Raw genomic sequence first — 9,141 nt, 5'->3', positions numbered from 1 at the left:
ATAATAGGGCTGCCCGGAGCCCCTGAGATGGATCCAATAATAGGGCTGCCCGGAGCCCCTGAGATGGATCCAATAATAGGGCTGCCCGGAGCCCCCAGGATGGATCTTATAATAAGGCTGCCTGGGGAGTGGGAATGACTTTCCTTCTATCTATCCACGTTCAGTCTGTGTAAAGTTTGGATGATCCGAAGCCAAAGCAGTGCCGCACAACATCAACCTGTTGGGGTCTGCAGACGACTCCATGTTGGGTGAGAGGCTCCAGGCCTTTCCCATAAGATGGTTGGAATATTTGAGTGACCTCCAGCGTCTGGCTGGCAGAAAGGAAAGCAGAAGAATGTTGTAATATCTGCTAGATTTTCATAGCAATATATCAGTTTAATTTCTATTATAAAAGGACTGGAAGGTGTCCCATCTTCTGCACTGTGACGGTGCCAATTTGGAGAGTTACGCTGTACACGGCAGTTTGACGATCGAACCGTGTGTGGGGAGAGAATAGAAAGTGGGGAGCAGTTCCAGGAAATTCATTCTGCTTCATCAAATCATATTGAAAAATTTGGTTATAAAGAAGTTTAACTTTTTTGGGGGGCAGTGAGGGAAGAATGTTTCTATTTTCTAATATTGCATTTGAAGGTAATTTGTGGACAAAACAATTCCAGAATATATACTAAGAACTTTCTATCACCATCAGAAAACATTTAAACCCCTAAAAATCCCAAAAATCACGTTCATATTGCTTCTCCAGTGATTTCAGTGCATTTGGCTAAAATGATAAAAGTTAAAGGTACTCGGGGTGAGTGCTGCCTGACTTCTTAAGGATCATGTGACCCTGGCCCTAATTAGTATTTAAAAAAGAGCTGACACTCGTTTTCGTCATCTTTAAAGCCCCCCTGATCCTGGGCTCCCATACTGAATCACTTCTGCTGGTCTTGTCTTTATTACCTGGCTCATTTGGCAACTAAACTTAATAAAAAATACTTTCAACATCTGGACTGGCCTTCTACTTATTGTATTCTCCAATTTTTTTGAGCAGAATGACACTTCACCCTTCTCCTAGGTTTAATTGTTTTGGTGCCGACCCAATATTTGAGAGGTAAATATTTTCTTTGTTTTTGTATTGCTTTACTGTAACATTCTCAGTGCATCCCCCGAGGAAGCCTATCGGTGAAACGCGTTGGGTTGGAGAAATTTCATTTACATATGTAACTAATTTATCTGTTCTTGTATAGATATCAGGTACCATTTCCTGGAAGTCTGTAACTGGGAATAACCTACCTATAGTGTAATGTGCTGGAATGCAATATGCAAATGTTGTTCATTCTTTTATTTTTTACTTTTGTGTGCTTGACATTTAAATACACGTTAAAAAAAAAATTTGCCCCAGCTTTTTCTGTCTTCTTTAATATTTACTACTTGTATTCTCCTCCAACTGATTCTACACTCATAAGGTATACTCAATATCCTACCTGGATTCTACACTGACAGCTGAATACTTTACCTGTGTATTCACCGGTTCTCCCCACCCTCTGAGGAAGCCTAACCGGCAAAACGCGTCGGGTCCCAATTCAATAACCACATACCTATTTGCACCCTTACCTTATCTTGTATCTCTGTTCGAAACCTGTAGATGTCCTCTGTCTAGGATCATGTCCTAAAAATCCCACCTAGAAATGTAAAATGAAATTGTATCTTTTTGGTTATCTGTAACAATAGGTTTTTGTAACATTTCTAAACTTTTGCGCCTTTACAGAAAACCTTCTCTTTCTTATTACTAATTTTAAAATGATAAAATGTTGCCAAAGATGATCACCAAATTTTGAAGAATTAATAACTCCCAATGTTGCTCATCCAATTAGAAGGTTTGATAGTAAAATATTTTCTATGTGAGCAATCGCCTGATTTTAGAATTCCTCCGAGGGTGCAGCAATAAAACCCCACCAGACGTTCTAACATTTCTCTTTCCAAAACTCATTTTTGGATTTCTATTGACTTTTTGAAGATAGAGAAAGCCGATGTCTCCAATCTTCGAGTCCTAAACACAAATGACATTTTATTATCGGAAACATCTAGAACATTTCCATTTAATCATTGTTGCTTGGTTGGTTATCTTCATTCATCTTCCACGCGTTTGACAGATGAATTGGACCGTTCCATTCACTGGCCGTACCGGGGGCCTAGAGGGCCTGGTGGCAATGCAGAATGGTACAGCCAACGCTGCGGAGAGTGCCGAGCCCCCCGTCCGGCATTCATTATATCCATAATTTTATTACAAACATCTCTAAGTGAGGGCTGGCAGCAGCTTCCATTCCTCTCAGGCTTTTATAATGAAATGATGGATTTAATCAATGCTTTGAATGTTGGCCCTCATCCAGGAAGCTTTGTCTTCTTCTTGCTGCCACCAACAATTACAACTTTAACAAGAGATCCGAAAGTCGAGTCTAATGGGGGAGATCTTCGGAAAGCTTTGATAATGGAACATTGAGGAGTCTCGGATCTCTGGAGATTTTCCTCCCGCGGGAACAAAACTTCTGCTCCTCGGGGCTTGGTGGGAAATTACCGGAATGTTTTGTTTATTAATGGAGAACTTGGAGAACCTTCGCTGTGCGATCGGTGAAGAGATCAGAGGAAGCTTTGCTGCCCATAGGACCCCAATGAAATCCAAACTATGAGCGGCAAATGTTTGCTCAGCAATGTTTTGATGCCCAATCAGTAATCGGCTCTCTGTTCCATTATAAAGAGAATATCAGGCCATGTGAAGACTGAAAGGTGCCGGCCTTTAGGGGCTCAGGATGTGAATGTGAGCTCCCCTATGTGACCCAGAAATCTATGGATCTCCTGAAATTTCTCCATGATGCTGATAGTTACCAGGGAATATTATGTCTTTGTGTGAAGCTTAAATATCAAGATAGGAACAGAATGGGATACAAATATTTTAAATTGTTTTAGAAAAGTGCTAAATGTTTGTAATATTGTCTGTAACTTCCTGTCCTTGATGTGACCGCACCTCCATTTCCTGTATGGGTGTCACAAGGACAGGAAGTAAGGAAGCCCAATCATTAAACATTGAGAATGAAGACAAAGGTTGGGTCATGTGATCCTCCATCCTAATTAATGAAAATGTAAAATGACTTTCAATGAAATAAACTTTATTTATAAATGTGTTATTGATGGGCTCAGTTTGCGGGTCTCAGGCTGGGACTCATCAGGTAACGGAGCCTCCGAGGTTTATTATGTCTGCGGGTATATTACCGAATCTCCTATCTGAAGAATCGGCCTGGGATGGGGAAACAGAGATCCCTTGGAAATAATTTGGGGTCTGAGAGATAGAAATGGAGAGTTTCCAGGAGAGAAGCCACCTGTGTGGATGCGGTGACATTCCTTAGGAATAACAATCTAATGTTACAAATGAACGGCTTTCCAGATGTTTATTGAAGAAGCGCTTTGTGAATGATGAATCTGATTGTGAATGATGAATCTGATTGTGAATGACGAATGCGAAGACTAAACACTGAGCGCAATGATTCCATGCGATGGATCCGTCGCATTAACAGCTCATTCTGCCTCATTACATCAAGAGCAAGAAAATCTCCATCACTGTTCAGAGTAATAAGAGCCGGAATGTTAGAAGTCTCTGGACATTCGCTCTCCGCCTGCGATTCTACCGAGACAAAGCCGCAGTCTCCAAAGAGCAAACTGAAATAGGGGCGTTTGTCTATAAGGGTAATACAAGGAGATTTTGTATTCTGTGACTTTGTGTGTCAGTGAAATCATTTCATACAATTACAGAGAGAGATTTATTGTTATTGCTGATAAATCAATGATTTGTCTTCACACGACACAAATATCAGAAAAGTGAAGGATCAGAGGTGACCCCGCCATGCGAATCCTGGGGCCCGATGCATTTCTTGGCTGTGATCACTGGATACAATGTTAAAATGTTGCAGTCTGATCACTGGAGGAGACTGGGGAAATGCTTCTTCCTGCCTGCAGCACACTGAGGACATCATCTCAGCCCAGGCAAAGTCTCTGGAGCACAGGGATGATTTTTAACCTCTTCCAGCCAACAATCTGATTGTTATTATTCCATATCATGATGCTGCATGTCACAGATATGTTTAATAAACCTCCACGTACTGACACTGCTCAGCTGCTGGGTCTTATTCTGGGCTGACAGCTGGGGGCCCAATATTCAGGAACCAATCAGAGTGATTGCTGATCACATGATCAATATATAATCTCTGATATAGGGATCTCAGCCAGGCTGGAGGCTCCATGTGATGAAATATTGTCTTCAGGCAGTCAGGTTTATCTGTGGTATCATCATTGGGAGGCAAAGGATACTTTGCAGCAAAATTCCCTGTGGTCCCCATGCTGCTAATTTCCTCATTAATATGTATATGTGTCTCTGGTGGCAGCCATCTTGGTAGAGGCGGGGATTTACTTCCTCATATCAGATCCTCCAGCAAGGAGAACAATGATCAGCACATTGGTGGCATCACCAAATCTCAATGCAGATCTGGCAAGAGGCAGCAGTGCCTGAGATCTCGCACTGATATTCAGCTACAGAATAAGAGTTCCCCGGCACCCTCACATATGTGGATATACCATCGCTATATTTTGCAGGAAATGATTCATTATCTATGATAATTCTCGGTACAATTAACACCTTTAGATGTTTCTTGCAATATAGAAAATCTTTCATGGGTTCAGTTCCACTTTAATACTGTGATTGCTAGATTAGTAAGTAATGTAATGAATGTAAGTAAAGTAATGAGTAATGACATTACTAAATATAATAATATAAGAAAAGGAAAATGTAAAATACGTGTGGGCTTTGCTAATTTGTCAACCTATAAAAAACAGAGCAGGGAAACTTTTAATAAATGTATAAAAAATATTTAGCTGAGTGAAATTTATTAAAGTGAAATTTATTAAAGTAATCCAACAAACCTGGAATTGAATTGGCCTGGGATAACAAATAGCAAATTACTTGGATCACCCAGGTTCACTGATGAATGTGTATCCTCTTCAGCTTTGGAGAGCTTTAACAAACCAGGGCCATTGTTAGTGAAATAGACAAATACCAATGCTGCCATATTGATGTGTATATCCATGGCCTCTGGGTGCGAAAGGGTTAATGATAACAAATGGAGCTTTTCTGTCAAATCATATCATTGCTGCATTGTGTTGCATTTTGCATTTAGTTGCAGCTTTAAGTGTTAATCTTTAGGTCTTCATTGATATGGGAAAGGATTGCTCCGCTTGGATCCTCCAATTTCCAGGTGTAACAGGAAGCGGGGGCTGGGTAAACCTGCTGGGACAATGGGAAGACTGAATATCCTGGCCTGCAACCTGACCAAGCAAACATTATGGAAGTGAAGCCCCCGATATGAAGCTCAGTAAGAAATCATTGTGCAAATTATTGTTATATTATTGAAGAAGGGAATAGTTTCGGATTGTTGGCTTAGGTTTGTATATTGATGATCCATTGATTTCAGCGCTTCATTACCAGTTCACCTTTCCATGGAGATTTTGTACCTTTATTTCACTAGAGATACAAAACATGTATTTTGTGTCATATCCGAAATATCATTCATGTGACAGGTCCTCTCTAATCTCCATGTTGCACCTCCTGCTTGTGCGTGTCCTGTAAACACTTTTCCCTGGAATGTCGCGCTGGCCGTGTTTCCTATCTTTTTTCTCGATGAATAATAATGATGATGATATTTAAAAATTACAAAACATGCAGCATTTTTGTATTGAACGTTTGGCGTGTATTGTCATTAAAAAGCCGCTTTGAGAGGTTTAGTCAATACGTGTGCGAAAATAAAATGTTCTGCGGAGAAATAGCGGAGTGAATTGGGATTCCGCCAACCTTTCCGCATTGATGGGATTCAGATGTTTCACAAAATGATCCCCAACCCCTCCTCGTCCCATTGGCAGAAAGAAACGAAATGACGGAGAAAGATACAATGGGCTTTGTGATTGTAAATTGTAAATAAGAGCGCTGTGGTCATGTGATCACTGAAACACCTGATAGGTTGATGCGGCATGCGGAAAAGCGATGGGCTCAGGACTGAGGTCAGACCACAAAGGACTGAAATTTACAAAGTGCCCAATATCAGTGCAGATCACTAAAATATATAAAGGAAACTGCCCCAAATAAACCCCCCCCCTCCAAAAATTAACATTAAAGCCACTTATTATGGCTTAGGGGGAAGCCCCCATCTCCCTGGGTATCCCCCATCTCCCTGGGTATCCCCTGTGTGACATCACTGCCCTTATAAGGACATACGAGTCTTCATTACTAGGACTACTCTTAATACAAAGGTATCCTGCTGTATCCAGCTCTGTATTATTAGTGTTTTATGTCAGCGATGTCACAGACAGAGATGGTTTTGGATAAATTGGAGCCCTGGGCTAAAAGTGAAGTAGGGGCCCCTAATATGCAGCATTCCAGCCCCCGGCACCCCTGTTATCCTGGGCTTCTTAGAAGGTGGCAGCACTGGGTAATTGCCCAATTTGTCCTATCATTATACCATCCCTGGTCACAGAGGTTGGGTAATCTCGTCCTATAAAAACCAAGTGGTGTCAAATATGGGACCCCTGTGAAGGGCCAACATACTGGTGGATTGTGAGCTATTCTGCAGTGAGCTCCAAAGTGATTGGTAAGTGGCTCTTTGTATGTAATGAAAGCCAAGTGAAAATGAAGTACAAGCAGGTCAATGAGTTTATTTATTATTTGAAAACCTCACTGAGTACCAAACATCCCCAAATAAAAATTGCATATTGTTTTTTACAAAACTTCTCAGACTTCACACTCCCAATATAACTTCAATGTGCAGCAAAGTGGGTAGCAGAAAAGGGTCTTCACCAAACTGTGACCACAAAACTGGAAGAGCACAATGGTCTACAATGTCTTTGTATGATAGGAATTACCAGGACTCTACACTAAAAACCTCAGAACTAATTAATTTGAACATTGTTCACATATTCTAGGCCATGGAGTTTATATAAATGACCCTAACTGGCCCCGAGTGTAAAGACCTCTATAGGTATTCATATTGGCTATCTTATAAAATAGTTTAATTGTTGGACAGGTGATTCTCGGGGCTCTGGGAAATGAAAGTGGTGAAGGTTTATAGTATCAGACATAATGGGTTTGCCTAATCTGTGCCAACTTGATGTCATGACATCAAGTTGGCACAGATTGCGGGATAATTTCTCCATATCCTCTTACATAAGATAAGTAAGGTGTCACTCTCTGAACACCCCAAATTGTCTGGAAACCATCCTATTAGTATGGCACCACAAACTCAACCAGCAAAGGCTGCAGCTGAGAGAAGTTGGGAAACTTAGTGTAAGAATCTCATCATTTAGACCTGAGATGCCAAATAATCAATATAGACTATTGGAAGATAAGAGAAACCAGAGAAAGAAAACATGAGATTTACATTGCAGCCATGTAAAAATTACTTTGTGTTGAGTAAGGGGCCGAAAGTTTTGGCCTGGAGTCATACAGAACTCTGTAATAATGGGGACACTTTTCTGGGGGTAGAGGAAATCCTCCACTAAAAGTGCACCATGGTACATTGACTGGTGGAAATGGGTAAACATTGGTGCTGAGACACTTTCACATGCACCTCACCATGCAAATTGCAACTCCCAGTATTCAGCCAAATGGAGGTAGAAACTATTAGGTTGGTGCTGGAAGATTCTCTTGATTCATTGTATCTACATATAACTTATTGCTTTATCATTTTTGAATTGCCGCAACAGAAACCCCAGCTTGTCTTTGCCTTTGCTTTAATTCCCTCTTCCATATCTCAGAGTTATGTCCCAGCAGTCAGCGCAGCGCGGTCCTGGATGTGCATGGAGGGAGTGACACCACACGGGGTGACACCAACCCTGGAAGTGAGGGGCAATTCTCCAACAGATCCTCAGCAGTAAAGCCTAAGAATGTTTTTGGCTTGAAATGCACCAAAAATATTCCCCCTCACCAATAATTTTACATTTAGTCCGGGTGGGTGTAAAGCAAAGGTTTACTGCTGACCTCATCTTTGCCTGGCCACTGATAAGATGATTGGTTCCCTGCAGTGGCCCTGCATTGTGAGATATTGGGGGCCCGCACACATTCTGGGGCTTGAGGAATATAATAAGAATGGTGACACCTTCTGCTTATTCTAATGAGATGATTCTTGTTTAACCTCTAAAACACCCCTGGAATGTGGATGAGGAAGCTCCTCGGGGCAACTGTAACCAACAAAGCCAAAAAGTTCCTTCTCCACCTCACAAAGGCAGTGTGATCAAAGTATTTCCATATTATATTTTATTCCATGAAATTCATTGGTAGTTATCAGGTTTGGCTTTTAAAATCCATTGCTGGGACCCCCACAAGACCGAACGCTGCTCTGACCTATCGCCCAGCCATCACAATGTCAGAATTGCTCAGATCTGCACATTTGTCTATTTTTCCTGCTTTCACCTCTTCCCCCCCCCCCCCCCACTATTTCTGCTTCATACCCCCCCCCCCCCCCCACCTTGTCAGGGGTCATTGTACCCAGATATCACCATTGGGGTCATGATATCAGAACTGTAAATTGCATTTGTACACATTACTCCTTTGCAGCATTGGGTCCCAGGTTCCACTCTCGGCCAGGACATTGCCCAAAAGACAGGTGAATGGCAACCTCTCCTCCATAGGAATGTGCACCGGTGGTCTCTGCTTGATCAATCATTGATCTGCCAGAACATATCCCCAGGGCTTGATTTTTGATCCTGATCATTCATCTCAGATGACAGTATTCTAGCATGTGCAATGACAAAGTTCTGACTCATTTTGCTGCTTTTGCTGGCACATACTGAAGGTGGCGCCGTTCTCATTCAGTGGCATCATTGATTTACTACAGGGAAAAGAAAATATACAACAATCGCTGACATATACTGCAGTGCTGTACAGAGAACATTAGGCTAGTTTTATCAGTCTATGTACAAAGCTGCTGACAATCCACAGTCACACACTATTATTATACATTTATATAGCTCTGACATATACCACAGTGCTGTACAGAGAACACTGAGCCAGTCCCATCAGTCTCTGTACAGAGGAGCTGACACTCTAATGTCCCCCCACAGTCACACACT

The 9,141-nt window shown here is 41.7% G+C and overlaps 1 long non-coding RNA gene across 1 annotated transcript in view; it reads right to left on the bottom strand.

Moving 5' to 3' along the window:
* Positions 1-8,562: 8,562 nt before the first annotated feature.
* Positions 8,563-9,141, bottom strand: part of LOC140327633 (uncharacterized) — a 20,749-nt gene continuing 20,170 nt past the window's right edge. Inside the window, exon 3 of the long non-coding RNA XR_011920047.1 lies at positions 8,563-8,900. This is a non-coding gene — a long non-coding RNA (uncharacterized lncRNA). The remainder of the gene's footprint in view (positions 8,901-9,141) is intronic.

This window comes from Pyxicephalus adspersus, chromosome 3 (genome assembly GCF_032062135.1).
Source record: "Pyxicephalus adspersus chromosome 3, UCB_Pads_2.0, whole genome shotgun sequence".
In the NCBI taxonomy this organism is placed as follows: Eukaryota; Metazoa; Chordata; class Amphibia; order Anura; family Pyxicephalidae; genus Pyxicephalus; species Pyxicephalus adspersus.
The sequence above is the reverse complement of the archived record's forward strand: the minus strand, read 5'-3'. Positions and strand labels throughout refer to the sequence as shown.